Source organism: Ranitomeya imitator, chromosome 2 (genome assembly GCF_032444005.1).
Source record: "Ranitomeya imitator isolate aRanImi1 chromosome 2, aRanImi1.pri, whole genome shotgun sequence".
Taxonomy (NCBI): domain Eukaryota; kingdom Metazoa; phylum Chordata; class Amphibia; order Anura; family Dendrobatidae; genus Ranitomeya; species Ranitomeya imitator.
Window position 1 is genome coordinate 771934601 of NC_091283.1, and position 18146 is coordinate 771952746.

Genomic DNA, 18146 nt, shown 5'->3' on the forward strand with positions numbered 1-18146 from the left:
GAAGACCTGTGACCAGGTTAAAAGTGGCCAGTTTTTGCAGATATTTTATTATTGCTCTTCCACTGAGAATTCCGTTTTTCTTTTTTTTGTTTTTTTAATCTTTTTAATCTGCCATACAGTTGATCTGGAAATTTACTTTTAGCGCTACTTTTATGCTCTTTAGAAAGGAGGTGTTGCTCCCAGGGTAATGATGCAAAGCCTAAAGACACGCCCATGAGAATCCTGTGAGCAACATCCTCTTGACATCCTCTAGACAATAAAAATAAACACTAAATAAAAAGGCCCATATCTGTGGAACCATATGGCGGAAAAACAAGTGAATACGCAGAGGAACATCAGGAACAAAATAAGAGATTTCAGTCTCAGAGCAGCAGACGCAATGATGTCACTATATCTTGCCTGCGGTTCAGAGCTTCAGACCACATAATGCAGAGGGAAATGAGGTGAAATAAGCCATTTTCTTCCTTTTTTTAAAGTGACATCCGGGACTTTAAAAAAAAAAAAAAAGAAGTGCTTTAACAGACAGATAGTGTCTACCTACTTGCTTGTTGTGCACGGTGCAATTCTCCGCCGACACAGAGTGGTCACAGATTTTCACTTATGTCATGTTAGCACAGTGGCAGTTTCTTTTCTTGTTCACAGGGCAAGACTACCGGTGTCATGCTGATTGACAACTGCCTAATTAGGGGAAAGTGGCGTGCAATCGGCATGATGCCAGTAGTCCCGCCCTGTCAACAGTAAAAAAAAATCTGCTCTGTTGACAGGGAGCAGCTGAATCTCCGGCAGGAGTGATCAATAACTGGCGCCAAGTACAACAGGCAGGTAGTTTCTTCTGTTAGTAGATACATACCTGTTAGTGTTTAGGAATGTTTAGGCATATATTTTTTTCAAGTCCCGGATATCACCTTTAAATAAACATGAATACTTGTATGAATCTGTCAAACTGTGTGTAGGGATCATGGGGGATCATAAACTGTTAGGAACTTTGGGGGTCATCAACTGTATGGGGGGAAACGGTGGAGGTGATGAAACTGTGTGGGGGAACTGTTGGGGTGATAATACTTTGTGTAGGTTATCATACTGTGTAGGGGAGTTTTGGGTGCATCATACCATGTGGGGATCATAATACTGTTTGAGGAGGCTCTGGGGCCATCATGCTGTGAGGGGCAGCAGTGAAAGGCTTCATACTGTGTGGGGCAACAGTAGGGCAGAATCATACAATGTAGGAGGCTGTGGATGTTATACTTTGCAGAGGGGTATGTGCACCATCATACTGTGTAAGACAACTGTGGGGACATCATACTATATGAAGAGGGTTGTGAGGGCATCATAATGTGTGGGGGCTTATGTGGGAGGGCTGTGGAAGGCATTATACTGTGTGGATGGCTGTGGTGGCATGATGTTGTATGGGGAGCTGTGGGACCACCATACTATGGGGAAATCATACTATGTGGGGGGTTATGGTGACCATCATACTGTGTGTAAGAACTGTGGAGGCCATTTTATTGTGTGGAAGGTTGTGGGGGCCATGCTCATAAAATACAAAATAGTTATGGCTCTCAAATATGGGGAAAGAAACAATCTTATTGCAAGATATTTAAGTTGTAAAACATAAAAAAAACTTTATAACTTTGGCCTTATCATAGCACAACTGACATGTAGAACAAAGTTACCAGTTGTAGTTGTACCAAAGTGAAAGCTGTGTGGACTAAATCCAAAACACAGTGTTAAAATTTAAGATTTTTTTTTTTATTCCACCCCACTTGTATTTTTTTGGTACTTTACATGATAAAATGACTACAACTAAAACTACATTAAAAACTACAAGTAATTATTTTAAAAATGGCCATGTCTCAAAATCACTATTCATATCAATTTCCATATTCTATCACATTATTTCAGCTTAAATTTTAATCAATGTCTGACCAGCTGCAGTGATCAGAAGCTTCCCGAAATCAGCCTCAATCTTCAATATAGATTATGTTTTGTGCACAAATCAGGGATTAGAACAAAAAGGAACATTTTGGATAACAGGATATGAGAATTGTTAAATGGGCATGTGGGGAATTGTGCTAAAAAATGTATGGAATATTCAAATATTAGACAATTCTATTATAAAACTGGAATTGAACATTTATACACAGGACATGTCCAGGATTTATACATATTCAACAGTACACATGGTCAGGGGAAGACGCCATCAGGCAAATCTAGCAAATGCAAGATGGGCCAGTCCTGCCCTCGGTTGCATTTATTGACATACTGTAAACAGTATTGGTGTCCTCAGGCTCCTCGCTCCAGATTGATTGCTCTCAGTGGGAGAAACAAAACAATAATCTTGTAGGTATGATACCTTTAAAGGTTAACTAAAAAAATAAGCGATGTTGCACAGTTAGCTTTCAAGACTTCTTAGGTTCTTCATTAGGTATGGTAAAACAAAGTGTCTGAAGCAGTAGCGTAGCTACCGGGGGGGCAGAGGGGGCAGTGGTCCCGGGCCCTGTGCACTGAGGGGGCCCACCCAGAGCTACGCTACTGTAACTGTATCGGCGTGCACAGCGCGCCGATAATGTTACCTTCTGCGGTCTGCCGTCGGCTGCTACTGGGCCCCTAAGCAGGCAGGGGGGCCCAGTGCCAGCAGTGGGCCCCCCGCCTGTCATCGCAGGGTCAGCTGTACCGGCATTTAGCCGATACAGCTGACCGCAATGATGAGGGAAGGAGCACTGCGCTCCTTCTCCCATCATCCCCCTGTCAGCTTCTGACGTCATCAGCACTGACAGGGGGCGCGATGAGTCAATGCCCGGCGACGAGACAAGCGGGAGCTCAGAGCACCGCAGAAACCAGGAAGAAGAGAGGTAAGTATTTATTTTTTTAAGGGGTGCTGCCTTATATTACAGAATCTGCCTATGGGGGTCTGCCTAATTCTACAGGGTCTGCCTATGGGGGGTCTGCCTAATGCTACAGAGTCTGCCTATGGGGGGTCTGCCTAATGCTGCAGGGTCTGCCTATGGGAGTCTGCCTATTACTACAGGGTCTGCCTTTGTGGGGGTCTGCATTATACTACAGGGTCTGCCTATGGGGGCCTGCCTTATACTACAGGGTCTGCCTTTGGGGGGTCTACATTATACTACAGGGTCTGCCTATGGGACGGCGTCTGCCTAATACTACAGAGTCTGCCTTTGAAGTCGGCTGCCTAATACTCCAGGGTCTGCCTTTGGGGGTCTGCATTATACTACAGGGTCTGCCTATGGGGGGTCTGCCTTATACTACAGGGTCTGCCCTTGGGGGGGTCTGCATTATACAACAGGGTCAGCCTATGAGAGGGGGTCTGCCTAATACTACAGTATCTGCCTATGGGGGTCTGCCTAATACTACAGGGTCTGCCTATGGAGGGGTCTCCCTAATACTACAGGGTCTGCCTGTGGGGGGTTTGCCTTATACTACAGGGTCTGCCTGTGGGGGTCTGCCTAATACTACAAGGTCTGCCTATGGGGGGTCTGTCTTATACTACAGGATCTGCCTATGGGGGGTCTGCCTAACACTACACGGTATGCCTCTGGGGGGTCTTCCTAAAGATACAGGGTCTGCCTATGGGGGGACTGCCTTATACTACAGGGTCTGCCTATGGGGGTCTGACTTATACTACAGGTTTGCCTATGGGGGTCTGCCTAATGCTACAGGGTCTGCCTATGGGGGTCTGCCTTATACTACAGGGTCTGCCTTTGGGGGGTCTGCATTATACTACAGGGTCTGCCTTATACTACAGGGTCTGTCTATGGGGGTGCTGCCTTATACTACAGGGCCTGCCTATGGAGGTGCTGCCTTATACTACAGGGTCTGCCTATGGGGGTGCTGTCTTATACTACAGGGTCTGCCTATAGGGGTGCTGTCTTATACTACAGGGTCTGCCTATAGGGGTGCTGCTTTATACTACAGGGGCTGCCTGCAGGTGCTACCTTATACTACAGGGTCTGCCTATGGGATGCTGCCTTATACTACAGAGTCTGCCTATGGGTAGGGTTGAGCGAAACGGGTCGAACATTTTCAAAAGTCGCCGACTTTTGGCTAAGTCGGGGTTTCATGAAACCCGATCCGACCCCTGTGCGGGGTCGGCCATGCGGTACGCGACTTTCGCGCCAAAGTCGCGTTTCAATGACGCGAAAAGCGCCATTTCTCAGCCAATGAAGGTAAACGCAGAGTGTGGGCAGCGTGATGACATAGGTCCTGGTCCCCACCATCTTAGAGAAGGGCATTGCAGTGATTGGCTTGCTGTCTGCGACGTCACAGGGGCTATAAAGAGGCGTTCCCGCCGACCGCCATCTTACTGCTGCTGATCTGAGCTTAGGGAGAGGTTGCTGCCGCTTTGTCAGAAGCAGGGATAGCGTTAGGCAGGGTCCATTAACCACAAAACCGCTTGTGCTGCAGCGATTTGCACTGTCCAACACCACCCTCGGTGTGCAGGGACAGTGGAAGTTTTTTTTTTTTTTTTTTCCCCTCAGCGCTGTAGCTCATTGGGCTGCCCTAGAAGGCTCCCTGATAGCTGCATTGCTGTGTGTACGCCGCTGTGCAAACCAACTGCTTTTTTCAAAGCACAAATCCTCTTGTTCCTTCCTTTCTGCACAGCTATCTTTTTTGTTTGTCCACACTTTTTATTTCATTTGTGCATCAGTCCACTCCTTATTGCTGCCTGCCATACCTGGCTGAGATTACTGCAGGCAGGGAGATAGTAGCTGCCTGCCATACCTGGCTGAGATTACTGCAGGCAGGGAGATAGTAATTGTAGGACATTCCCTGTTTTTTTTTTTTTTTTTTTTTTGGTGGGAGATTAAGATTGGCAATTTGGCATTTCTGCTAGAGTGCCATCCCTGTGTGTGCCATCTCTCTCACATAGTGGGCCATAGAAAGCCTTTTCATTTTTCTGTATTTTTTTTTGTGGGGTGTATAAATTCTCCCTGATAAAAATACAGTGGGAGATTAATATTGGCCTTTGGGCTTGTGTGCCAGTCCTGAGTGTGCCATCTCTCTCACAAATAGTGGGCCATAGAAAGCCTATTTATTTTTTTTTTTGGTTTTATAAATTCTCCCTGAAAAAAAGGGAGATTAATATTGGCCTCTGGGCTTGTGTGCCAGTCCTGAGCGTGCCATCTGTGCCAGCCCTGAGCGTGCCATCTCTCTCACAAATAGTGGGCCATAGAAAGCCTATTTAATTTTTTTTTTTGTTTTATAAATTTTCCCTGAAAAAAGGGAGATTAATATTGGCCTCTGGGCTTGTGTGCCAGTTGTGAGGGTGCCATCTGTGCCAGTCCTGAGCGTGCCATCTCTCTCACAAATAGTGGGCCATAGAAAGCCTATTTAAATATTTTTTTGGTTTTATAAATTCTCCCAGAAAAAAAGGGAGATTAATATTGGCCTCTGGGCTTCTGTGCCAGTCCTGAGCGTGCCATCTGTGCCAGTCCTGAGCGTCCCATCTCTCTCACAAATAGTGGGCCATAGAAAGCCTATTTTATTTTTTTTTTGGGTTTCAGAAATTCTCCCTGGAAAAAAAAAGGGAGATTAATATTGCCCTTTGGGCTTGTGTGCCAGTACTAAGCGTTCCATCTCTCTCTCTCTCTCAGTCAGTGGGCCATAGAACGCATATTTTTGGTTTTATTTGTTTTCTAAATTCTCCCTGAAAAAATCATTTTATTTTATTTGGTTTCTAAATTCTTCCTGATAAAATCATATTTTTTTTATTATTTTTATTTCTAAAGTCTCCCTGAAAAAAAAAAAAAAAAAACAACCAAAAAAACAGTGGGAGATTAATATTGGCCTTTCTGCTTGTGTGCCAGTCTTGACTCCTGGGTGTGCCATCTCTCTCTCTCTCTCTCTCTCTCTCTCTCTCTCTCCAATTGTGGTCCATAGAAAGCCTATATTTTTTTTCCTTGATTTGGGTTCTAAAATCTACCAGAGAAAATAACTACATCAATCATTGGTAGAAAAATATTGGCCTCTGGGTTTGTGTGCCACTCCTGACTCCTGTGTGCGTCATCTCTCAGTCAGTGGGCCATAGAACGCCTATTTTTGGTTTTATTTGTTTTCTAAATTCTCCCTGAAAAAATCATTTTATTTTATTTGGTTTCTAAATTCTTCCTGATAAAATCATATTTTTTTTATTATTTTTTTTTCTAAAGTCTCCCTGAAAAAAAAAAAAAAAAACAGTGGGAGATTAATATTGGCCTTTCTGCTTGTGTGCCAGTCTTGACTCCTGGGTGCGTCATCTCTCAGTCAGTGGGCCATAGAACGCCTATTTTTGGTTTTATTTGTTTTATAAATTCTCCCTGAAAAAATCATTTTATTTTATTTGGTTTCTAAATTCTTCCTGATAAAATCATATTTTTTTTATTATTTTTTTTTCTAAAGTCTCCCTGAAAAAAAAAAAAAAAAAACAACCAAAAAAAACAGTGGGAGATTAATATTGGCCTTTCTGCTTGTGTGCCAGTCTTGACTCCTGGGTGCGTCATCTCTCAGTCAGTGGGCCATAGAACGCCTATTTTTGGTTTTATTTGTTTTATAAATTCTCCCTGAAAAAATCATTTTATTTTATTTGGTTTCTAAATTCTTCCTGATAAAATCATATTTTTTTTATTATTTTTTTTTCTAAAGTCTCCCTGAAAAAAAAAAAAAAAAAACAACCAAAAAAAACAGTGGGAGATTAATATTGGCCTTTCTGCTTGTGTGCCAGTCTTGACTCCTGGGTGTGCCATCTCTCTCTCTCTCTCTCTCTCTCTCTCTCTCTCTCTCTCTCTCTCTCCAATTGTGGTCCATAGAAAGCCTATATTTTTTTTCCTTGATTTGGGTTCTAAAATCTACCAGAGAAAATAACTACATCAATCATTGGTAGAAAAATATTGGCCTCTGGGTTTGTGTGCCACTCCTGACTCCTGTGTGCGTCATCTCTCAGTCAGTGGGCCATAGAACGCCTATTTTTGTTTTTATTTGTTTTATAAATTCTCCCTGAAAAAATCATTTTATTTTATTTGGTTTCTAAATTCTTCCTGATAAAATCATATTTTTTTTATTATTTTTTTTTCTAAAGTCTCCCTGAAAAAAAAAAAAAAAAAAAAAAAAAAAAAAACAGTGGGAGATTAATATTGGCCTTTCTGCTTGTGTGCCAGTCTTGACTCCTGGGTGTGCCATCTCTCTCTCTCTCTCTCTCCAATTGTGGTCCATAGAAAGCCTACATTTTTTTTCCTTGATTTGGGTTCCAAAATCTACCAGAGAAAATAACTCCATCAATCATTGGTAGAAAAATATTGGCCTCTGGGCTTGTGTGCCACTCCTGATTCCTGTGTGCGTCATCTCTCACTCAGTGGCCCATAGAAAGCATATAGTTTGTTACATTTGTTTTCTAAATTCTCCCTGCAAAAATCTATTTTTTTTTTTTGGGGGGGTTTCTAAAGTGTTCCTGAAAAAAATAAAAATAAAAAAAAAATAATAGTGTGACATTAATATTAACATTTGTGCTTCAGTGACAGTCCTGCGTGTGGGGCATCTCTCTAATTTGCAGCCACCAAAAAAAGAGTGTGTAACATTGGGCCTGATTTTCGCTGTGGTCTCACCAACCTGTAAAGGGGTAGCTAAATCATACTGAAGTTATAGCTCACCGTGTAAGTTGTGTGACTGCAACAAATAACGTTAGTTTGGTTACGTTTTTAAAACAATGAGGAAGTCTAGTGGAAGAGGTCGTGGCCGGGGGCGTTCATTGTCAGCTGGTAATGAGGGTAGTGGTAGTGGTGGAGCATCAGGTGGTCGTGGGGGAAAAAATATTGCACCTAAGTCTGGAGCTGTGGAGCCAGGTTCGTCGTCCGGCTACACAAGGCCTCGAACGCTCCCTTTTCTGGGATTAGGAAAACCGCTTTTAAAGCCGGAGCAGCAAGAGCAAGTTTTGGCTTATCTTGCTGACTCAGCCTCTAGCTCTTTTGCCTCATCTCGTGAAACTGGTAAAAGTAAAAGCAGCGCGTCGTTAGTGGATGTTCACGGTCAGGGACAAGTCACTTCCTTGTCCTCTTCAGCAAAAACAACAACAGAGAAGAATGCAGCAGGCGACACAACGGGTTACTCCATGGAGCTCTTTACACATACCGTCCCTGGCTTAGAAAGTGAAGCAGTTAACAGTCCATGCCCATTACAAATTGAATCTGACATGGAGTGCACTGACGCACAGCCACAGCCAGACTACTATGCTGGTCCTTTGACTCAGACCACAACATTGCCCTCGCAGGGTGCTGATCAAGAATCAGACCCTGATGAGACTATGTTGCCCCATCACGAACGCTATACCACCGAACGACACGGTGACACAGACGAAGTTGCGCAGGAGGTACAAGAAGAGTTATTAGATGACCCAGTTCTTGACCCCGATTGGCAGCCATTGGGGGAACAGGGTGCAGGCGGCAGCAGTTCTGAAGCAGAGGAGGAGGAGGGGCCGCAGCAGGCATCAACATCGCCACAGGTTCCATCTGCCGGGCCCGTATCTTGCCCAAAACGCGTGGCAAAGCCAAAACCTGGTGGAGGACAGCGTGGCCATCCGGTTAAAGCTCAGTCTGCAATGCCTGAAAAGGTATCCGATGCTAGAAAGAGTGCAGTCTGGCATTTTTTTAAACAACATCCAATTGATCAGCGCAAAGTCATCTGTCAAAAATGTTCTACTTCCTTAAGCAGAGGTCAGAATCTGAAAAGTCTCAATACTAGTTGCATGCATAGACATTTAACCACCATGCATTTGAAAGCTTGGACTAACTACCAAACGTCCCTTAAGGTTGTTGCACCCTCGGCCAATGAAGCTAGTCATCAACGCAACATCCCTTCCGGCAGTGTAGGACCACCATTTAGCGCACCACCTGCTGTATCTGTGCAGGTATCTTTGCCAGGCCAAAGCAGTCAGGGTCAGGGAATCACCAGTTTCGTAGTAGGAAACACTGCATCTAGGGCACCGGCGGCAACAATACCATCTCCCACCGTCTCTCAGTCTGCCATGTCCACCGGCACCCCCGCTAGTTCCACGATCTCCAGCTCTCCAGTCCAGCTCACCCTACATGAGACTATGGTTAGAAAAAGGAAATACTTAGCCTCGCATCCGCGTACACAGGGTTTGAACGCCCACATAGCTAGACTAATCTCGTTAGAGATGATGCCCTACCGGTTAGTTGAAAGCGAAGCTTTCAAAGACCTGATGGACTACGCTGTACCACGCTACGAGCTACCCAGTCGACACTTTTTTTCCAGAAAAGCCATCCCAGCCCTCCACCAGCATGTTAAAGAGCGCATCGTCCATGCACTCAGGCAATCTGTGAGCACAAAGGTGCACCTGACAACAGATGCATGGACCAGTAGGCATGGCCAGGGACGTTACGTGTCCATCACGGCACACTGGGTAAATGTGGTGGATTCAGGGTCCACAGGGGACAGCAAGTTTGGGACAGTTCTGCCTAGCCCACGGTCTAGTAAACAGTTGTCTGTAGCCGTTCGCACCCCCTCCTCCTCCTCCTCCTCGTCCTCCTGCAGAAGCAAGAGCTCGTCCACAGACCGCAGTCGCACAAACACTCCATCCGCACCTGCCACTGTTGCACACCAGGTCTCCCATTATGGGGCAGCTACTGGCATACGTCAGCAGGCTGTATTGGCTATGAAGTGTTTGGGCGACAATAGACACACCGCGGAAGTTCTGTCCGAGTTCTTGCAGCAAGAAACGCAGTCGTGGCTGGGCACTGTAGATCTTGAGGCAGGCAAGGTAGTGAGTGATAACGGAAGGAATTTCATGGCTGCCATCTCCCTTTCCCAACTGAAACACATTCCTTGCCTGGCTCACACCTTAAACCTGGTGGTGCAGTGCTTCCTGAAAAGTTATCCGGGGTTATCCGACCTGCTCCTCAAAGTGCGTGGACTTTGCGCACATATCCGCCGTTCGCCTGTACACTCCAGCCGTATGCAGACCTATCAGCGTTCTTTGAACCTTCCCCAGCATCGCCTAATCATAGACGTTGCAACAAGGTGGAACTCAACACTGCACATGCTTCAGAGACTGTGCGAACAGAGGCGGGCTGTTATGTTTTTGTGGGAGGATACACATACACGGGCAGGCAGTAGGATGGCAGACATGGAGTTGTCAGGTGTGCAGTGGTCGAAGATTCAAGACATGTGTCAAGTCCTTCAGTGTTTTGAGGAATGCACACGGCTGGTTAGTGCAGACAACGCCATAATAAGCATGAGCATCCCCCTAATGCGTCTGCTGATGCAAAGTTTGACGCACATAAAGGATCAGGCGTCTGCACCAGAGGAAGAGGAAAGCCTTGATGACAGTCAGCGATTGTCTGGTCAGGGCAGTGTACATGACGAGGTACCGGGCGAAGAGGAGGTGGAGGATGAGGAGGATGATGGGGATGAGTATATTTTTAATGAGGAAGCTTTCCCGGGGGCACGGGAAATTGGTGGCGTGGCAAGGCCGGGTTCTGGTTTTTTGAGGGACACAAGTGACGTAGATTTGCCTGCAACTGCCCCTCAACCAAGCACAACCGCAGATTTGACAACGGGAACTTTGGCCCACATGGCGGATTATGCCTTGCGTATCCTCAAAAGGGACACACGCATTACAAAAATGATGAACGATGACGATTACTGGTTGGCCTGCCTCCTTGATCCTCGCTATAAAGGCAAATTGCAAAATATTATGCCACATGAGAACTTGGAACTAATATTAGCAACAAAACAATCAACTCTTGTTGACCGTTTGCTTCTGGCATTCCCTGCACACAGCGCCCGTGATCGTTCTCACACGAGCTCCAGGGGCCAGCAGACCAGAGGTGTTAGAGGGGCAGAAATCAGAAGTGGCGTTGGACAGAGGGGTTTTCTGACCAGGTTGTGGAGTGATTTTTCTATGACCGCAGACAGGACAGGTACTGCAGCATCAATTCAAAGTGACAGGAGACAACATTTGTCCAGTATGGTTACAAACTATTTTTCATCCCTTATCGACGTTCTCCCTCAACCGTCATTCCCATTTGATTACTGGGCATCCAAATTAGACACCTGGCCAGAATTGGCAGAATATGCATTGCAGGAGCTTGCTTGCCCGGCAGCTAGTGTCCTATCAGAAAGAGTATTCAGTGCTGCAGGTTCAATACTAACAGAAAAAAGGACTCGTCTGGCTACCCAAAATGTAGATGATCTAACCTTCATTAAAATGAACCACAACTGGATTTCAAAATCTTTTGCCCCACCCTGCCCGGCTGACACCTAGCTTTCCTATGAAAAGGTCTTGCCTGTGGACTATTCTGAATGACTTTTCCAATCTCGTAATTTTCTTCACCTGATTGTCCAGCATACGACATGTTTCCACCTCACGAAATGGCCAAACTCCCCACACGGGGCCGTGCTATCGCCACTTTGCGCTTGGACCCTTGAGAGTGCTGTTTGTCTGAAGAGGTGGGTGTGGCCGCTTTTGGTCGACGGCACTGCCACTGGGTCCCTCATAGTACAATAAAGTGTCTCTGGCGGTGGTGGTGCGCACCCAACGTCAGACACACCGTTGTAATATGAGGGGCCCTGTGCCTGTACCGCCGGCCACAAGACAGTTCACCCCCCCAGCTCAAACAGTGCTCTACCACTAGCAAAATTATCTCTCACAGCTTCACCAATGTGTAGTCTAGCCGCTGACATCCTTCAATGCCTGGCACTGACAATACCATTGTTTTGACATTTTTGTTATGTTAGGCCTTCGAAGCCTGTCTGCGGTCCCTTCTTTCTACAACTACTACACTGACCAGGCCACTGCTGGCCGTGTTACCCTGGAACCAATTTAAAAGTGCCTACAGTCAGCCCAATTTTGTTATGTTAGGCCTTCGAAGACTGTCTGCCGTCACTCCTTCCACTAGACTTCCACTGACCATACACTGCTGCCCATGTACCCCTGGAACCAATTTAAAGTGCCTACAGCCAGCCCAATTTTGTTATGTTAGGCCTTCGAAGCCTGTCTGCGGTCACTCCTTCCACTAGACTTCCACTGACCAGACCACTGCTGCCCGTGTACCCCTGGAACCAATTTAAAAGTGCCTACAGCCAGCCCAAGTTTGTTATGTTAGGCCTTGGAAGCCTGTCTGCGGTCACTCCTTCCACTAGACTTCCACTGACCAGACCACTGCTGCCCGTGTACCCCTGGAACCAATTTAAAAGTGCCTACAGCCAGCCCAAGTTTGTTATGTTAGGCCTTGGAAGCCTGTCTGCGGTCACTCCTTCCACTAGACTTCCACTGACCAGACCACTGCTGCCCGTGTACCCCTGGAACCAATTTAAAAGTGCCTACAGCCAGCCCAAGTTTGTTATGTTAGGCCTTGGAAGCCTGTCTGCGGTCACTCCTTCCACTAGACTTCCACTGACCAGACCACTGCTGCCCGTGTACCCCTGGAACCAATTTAAAAGTGCCTACAGCCAGCCCAAGTTTGTTATGTTAGGCCTTGGAAGCCTGTCTGCGGTCACTCCTTCCACTAGACTTCCACTGACCAGACCACTGCTGCCCGTGTACCCCTGGAACCAATTTAAAAGTGCCTACAGCCAGCCCAAGTTTGTTATGTTAGGCCTTCTAAGCCTGTCTGCGGTCCATTCTTTCAACTACTACTACACTGACCAGGTCACTGCTGCCCGTGTACCCCTGGAACCAATTTAAAATTGCCTACAGCCAGCCCAATTTTTTTATTTTAGGCCTTCGATGCCTGTCTGCGGTCCATTCTTTCAACTACTACTACACTGACCAGGTCACTGCTGTCCGTGTACCCCTGGAACCAATTTAAAATTGCCTACAGCCATGTGTTATTATTTTAGGCCTTCGATGCCTGTCTGCGGTCACTCCTTCCACTAGGCCTCCACTGACCACACCACTGCTGTCCGTGTACCCCTGGAACCAATTTAAAATTGCCTACAGCCAGCCCAATTTTTTTATTTTAGGCCTTCGATGCCTGTCTGCGGTCCATTCTTTCAACTACTACTACACTGACCAGGTCACTGCTGTCCGTGTACCCCTGTAACCAATTTAAAATTGCCTACAGCCATGTGTTATTATTTTAGGCATTCGATGCCTGTCTGCGGTCCATTTTTTCAACTACTACTACACTGACCAGGTCACTGCTGCCCGTGTACCCCTGGAACCAATTTAAAATTGCCTACAGCCATGTGTTATTATTTTAGGCCTTCGATGCCTGTCTGCGGTCACTCCTTCCACTAGGCCTCCACTGACCACACCACTGCTGCCCGTGTACCCCTGGAACCAATTTAAAATTGCCTACAGCCAGCCCAATTTTTTTATTTTAGGCCTTCGATGCCTGTCTGCGGTCCATTCTTTCAACTACTACTACACTGACCAGGTCACTGCTGCCCGTGTACCCCTGGAACCAATTTAAAATTGCCTACAGCCATGTGTTATTATTTTAGGCCTTCGATGCCTGTCTGCGGTCACTCCTTCCACTAGGCCTCCACTGACCACACCACTGCTGTCCGTGTACCCCTGGAACCAATTTAAAATTGCCTACAGCCATGTGTTATTATTTTAGGCCTTCGATGCCTGTCTGCGGTCACTCCTTCCACTAGGCCTCCACTGACCACACCACTGCTGTCCGTGTACCCCTGGAACCAATTTAAAATTGCCTACAGCCAGCCCAATTTTTTTATTTTAGGCCTTCGATGCCTGTCTGCGGTCCATTCTTTCAACTACTACTACACTGACCAGGTCACTGCTGCCCGTGTACCCCTGGAACCAATTTAAAATTGCCTACAGCCATGTGTTATTATTTTAGGCATTCGATGCCTGTCTGCGGTCCATTTTTTCAACTACTACTACACTGACCAGGTCACTGCTGCCCGTGTACCCCTGGAACCAATTTAAAATTGCCTACAGCCATGTGTTATTATTTTAGGCCTTCGATGCCTGTCTGCGGTCACTCCTTCCACTAGGCCTCCACTGACCACACCACTGCTGTCCGTGTACCCCTGGAACCAATTTAAAATTGCCTACAGCCATGTGTTATTATTTTAGGCCTTCGATGCCTGTCTGCGGTCACTCCTTCCACTAGGCCTCCACTGACCACACCACTGCTGCCCGTGTACCCCTGGAACCAATTTAAAATTGCCTACAGCCAGCCCAATTTTTTTATTTTAGGCCTTCGATGCCTGTCTGCGGTCCATTCTTTCAACTACTACTACACTGACCAGGTCACTGCTGTCCGTGTACCCCTGTAACCAATTTAAAATTGCCTACAGCCATGTGTTATTATTTTAGGCATTCGATGCCTGTCTGCGGTCCATTTTTTCAACTACTACTACACTGACCAGGTCACTGCTGCCCGTGTACCCCTGGAACCAATTTAAAATTGCCTACAGCCATGTGTTATTATTTTAGGCCTTCGATGCCTGTCTGCGGTCACTCCTTCCACTAGGCCTCCACTGACCACACCACTGCTGCCCGTGTACCCCTGGAACCAATTTAAAATTGCCTACAGCCAGCCCAATTTTTTTATTTTAGGCCTTCGATGCCTGTCTGCGGTCCATTCTTTCAACTACTACTACACTGACCAGGTCACTGCTGCCCGTGTACCCCTGGAACCAATTTAAAATTGCCTACAGCCATGTGTTATTATTTTAGGCCTTCGATGCCTGTCTGCGGTCACTCCTTCCACTAGGCCTCCACTGACCACACCACTGCTGTCCGTGTACCCCTGGAACCAATTTAAAATTGCCTACAGCCATGTGTTATTATTTTAGGCCTTCGATGCCTGTCTGCGGTCCATTCTTTCAACTACTACTACACTGACCAGGGCACTGCTGGCCGTGTACCCCTGGAACCAACATCAGAAAATATAAAAATAAGTATTTTGCTTATAAAAAAGAAAATACTGGTGAGATATCAAATGCAGACATTTTAACATTAAAAACAAACACACAACTCTAATCTGGTACAGTACTAAAAATGGCCACCAGCTACAATTACTTTCTCCTGCAAGTAGTTAACTGAAAGTTTTTTTAAATTGAAAACACACATATGGCATCCACCGAGTGTTGTCCTGTCGCGTCTTCTTTATATTATTGCCGAGAAGATGCAAAATAATGAAAATAATAAAATCATTAATTACCAAAATAATAGAGAAAGTCAACACCACATTGCAAATAAACATTCATTCCAAATAAAGAAGCAGGGCGCGTCCGAGGGTGAGTATATACCTAATAAGAATATAATCACCCTCGGACGCGCAATGCTTATTTCCAACAGCCTTCCTTCCTAAGAATCAGCCCTTCCGTCGTGTAGAGAGACGTTGTGTTACACTCCAAGGTGTTCCCCAGGTTGCCTTTCCTGAGCTTCGATCTTCCGGCTCTCGTTTAGTAGTTCTTGGAAACTACTCTGCATTAGGCCTTCAAATTGGGTATGGGGTGTAGAGAGATGGTGTGTTCCACTCCAAGGTGTTCCCCAGGTTGCCTTTCCTGAGCTTCGATCTTCCGGCTCTCGTTTAGTAGTTGTTGGAAACTACGCTGCATTAGGCCTTCAAATTGGGTATGGGGTGTAGCGAGAGGGTGTGTTACACTCCAAGGTGTTCCCCAGGTTGCCTTTCCTGAGCTTCGATCTTCCGGCTCTCGTTTAGTAGTTCTTGGAAACTACACTGCATTAGGCCTTCAAATTGGGTATGGGGTGTAGAGAGAGGGTGTGTTACACTCCAAGGTGTTCCCCAGGTTGCCTTTCCTGAGCTTCGATATTCCGGCTCTCGTTTAGTAGTTGTCGGAAACTACGCTGCATTAGGCCTACAAATTGGGTATGGGGCGTAGAGAGAGGGTGTGTTACACTCCAAGGTGTTCCCCAGGTTGCCTTTCCTGAGCTTCGATATTCCGGCTCTCGTTTAGTAGTTGTCGGAAACTACGCTGCATTAGGCCTACAAATTGGGTATGGGGTGTAGAGAGAGGGTGTGTTACACTCCAAGGTGTTCCCCAGGTTGCCTTTCCTGAGCTTCGATCTTCATGCTCTCGTTTAGTAGTTGTCGGAAACTACGCTGCATTAGGCCTACAAATTGGGTATGGGGTGTAGAGAGAGGGTTTGTTACACTCCAAGGTGTTCCCCAGGTTGCCTTTCCTGAGCTTCGATCTTCCGGCTCTCGTTTAGTAGTTGTTGGAAACTACGCTGCATTAGGCCTTCAAATTGGGTATGGGGTGTAGCGAGAGGGTGTGTTACACTCCAAGGTGTTCCCCAGGTTGCCTTTCCTGAGCTTCGATCTTCCGGCTCTCGTTTAGTAGTTCTTGGAAACTACACTGCATTAGGCCTTCAAATTGGGTATGGGGTGTAGAGAGAGGGTGTGTTACACTCTAAGGTGTTCCCCAGGTTTCCTTGCCATTGCTTCGGTCTTCCGACTCTCGTTTAGTAGTTGTAGAAAAGTACACTGCATTAGGCCATACAAAATGGGTATGGGGTGGAGAGAGATGGTGTGTTACACTCCAAGGTGTTCCCCAGGTTGCCTTTCCTGAGCTTCTATCTTCAGGCTCTCATTAAATTGTGGTTAAATGGAACAACTGCATTTGGCGTACTAGTTGGTTTGGGGCCTACTATCGGTGTCTGCCACTCCTTGCTGTTCTCCTCCACTGAACAAAGCTGTGCCGCCTGTTTACTACGGTTGCCAATTTTGAACTGCATTTCGACTACTTACTGATTTGGCCCTACTCTCTGTGTCAGCCTCTCATTCCAGTTGTCCTCCACTGCAATGCCCCCTGGTTATTCCTGTGTTACCAATTTTGAACTGCATTTAGCCCACTTTCTTCTTTGGGCCTATATCTGTGTTTCCACTTCATCGTGCCCATTGCCCAGCCAGTGATAGATGAGTCTGCTGGTACATTGACCCATAACGCAACATTCCCCGTGCACGCTACACAACAACATTGTGACCCTGCTGAAAGTCAGGTTGCTCTTCCCGCATACCATACCACCTTACACGGGGACAAAGAGGAAGGTGCAGATGAAAGTGCAGGTTCCTTCATCAGGTGGGGGGAGGAATACTAGTTGGCGACGTCACTGGCACAGGGCCTCTCATAGTACGCAAAAGTGTTGCTGCCGGTGGGAGGCGCCCCCGCCGTGCAAACACACCGCTGTACTTTGAGGGGCCCTGTGCCAGTGCCAATGCCAACGAGTGGGCCCCCCCTGCTTGCTCAGGTTCACAGCACTTGCAAAGTTGAAATACTTACCTCTCCCTGCTCCACTGCCGTGACGTGGTCCAGATTTCCTGGGCCCACTAATTACTTGAACCAGCCCTACCCCCCACAACTTTAGCCAAATGACCCCCAATTTCAAATGCCTTCCAATTATTATAAGGTAAATTACGCTTGACAAGCTTCATTAAGAAGAATGGATGGTTTTGACTAGAGTTGAGCGACCTTGACCTTTTTAGAGTCGAGCCGGGTTTTGCGAAACCCGACTATGTCCAAAGTCGGGTCGAGTGAAATCGGCCGATTATGACGTAAAGTCGGGATCGACCGAAACACGAAACCCAATGCAAGTCAATGGGGCAGCATAGTCGGCAGTGAGTGGGGGCCAGGAAAACACCTAGAGTGGCCATTTTAATGTCAAAACCATCCATTCTTCTTAATGAAGCTTGTCAAGCGTAATTTACCTTATAATAATTGGAAGGCATTTGAAATTGGGGGTCATTTGGCTAAAGTTGTGGGGGGTAGGGCTGGTTCAAGTAATTAGTGGGCCCAGGAAATCTGGACCACGTCACGGCAGTGGAGCAGGGAGAGGTAAGTATTTCAACTTTGCAAGTGCTGTGAACCTGAGCAAGCAGGGGGGGCCCACTCGTTGGCATTGGCACTGGCACAGGGCCCCTCAAAGTACAGCGGTGTGTTTGCACGGCGGGGGCGCCTCCCACCGGCAGCAACACTTTTGCGTACTATGAGAGGCCCTGTGCCAGTGACGTCGCCAACTAGTATTCCTCCCCCCACCTGATGAAGGAACCTGCACTTTCATCTGCACCTTCCTCTTTGTCCCCGTGTAAGGTGGTATGGTATGCGGGAAGAGCAACCTGACTTTCAGCAGGGTCACAATGTTGTTGTGTAGCGTGCACGGGGAATGTTGCGTTATGGGTCAATGTACCAGCAGA

General features: G+C 46.6%; 1 long non-coding RNA gene across 1 annotated transcript in view; it reads left to right on the forward strand.

The window, feature by feature from the left end:
* LOC138665732 (uncharacterized) overlaps nt 1-18146 on the forward strand; it is a 199394-nt gene that overhangs the window by 108836 nt on the left and 72412 nt on the right. The gene's annotated exons all lie outside the window — the stretch shown is intronic.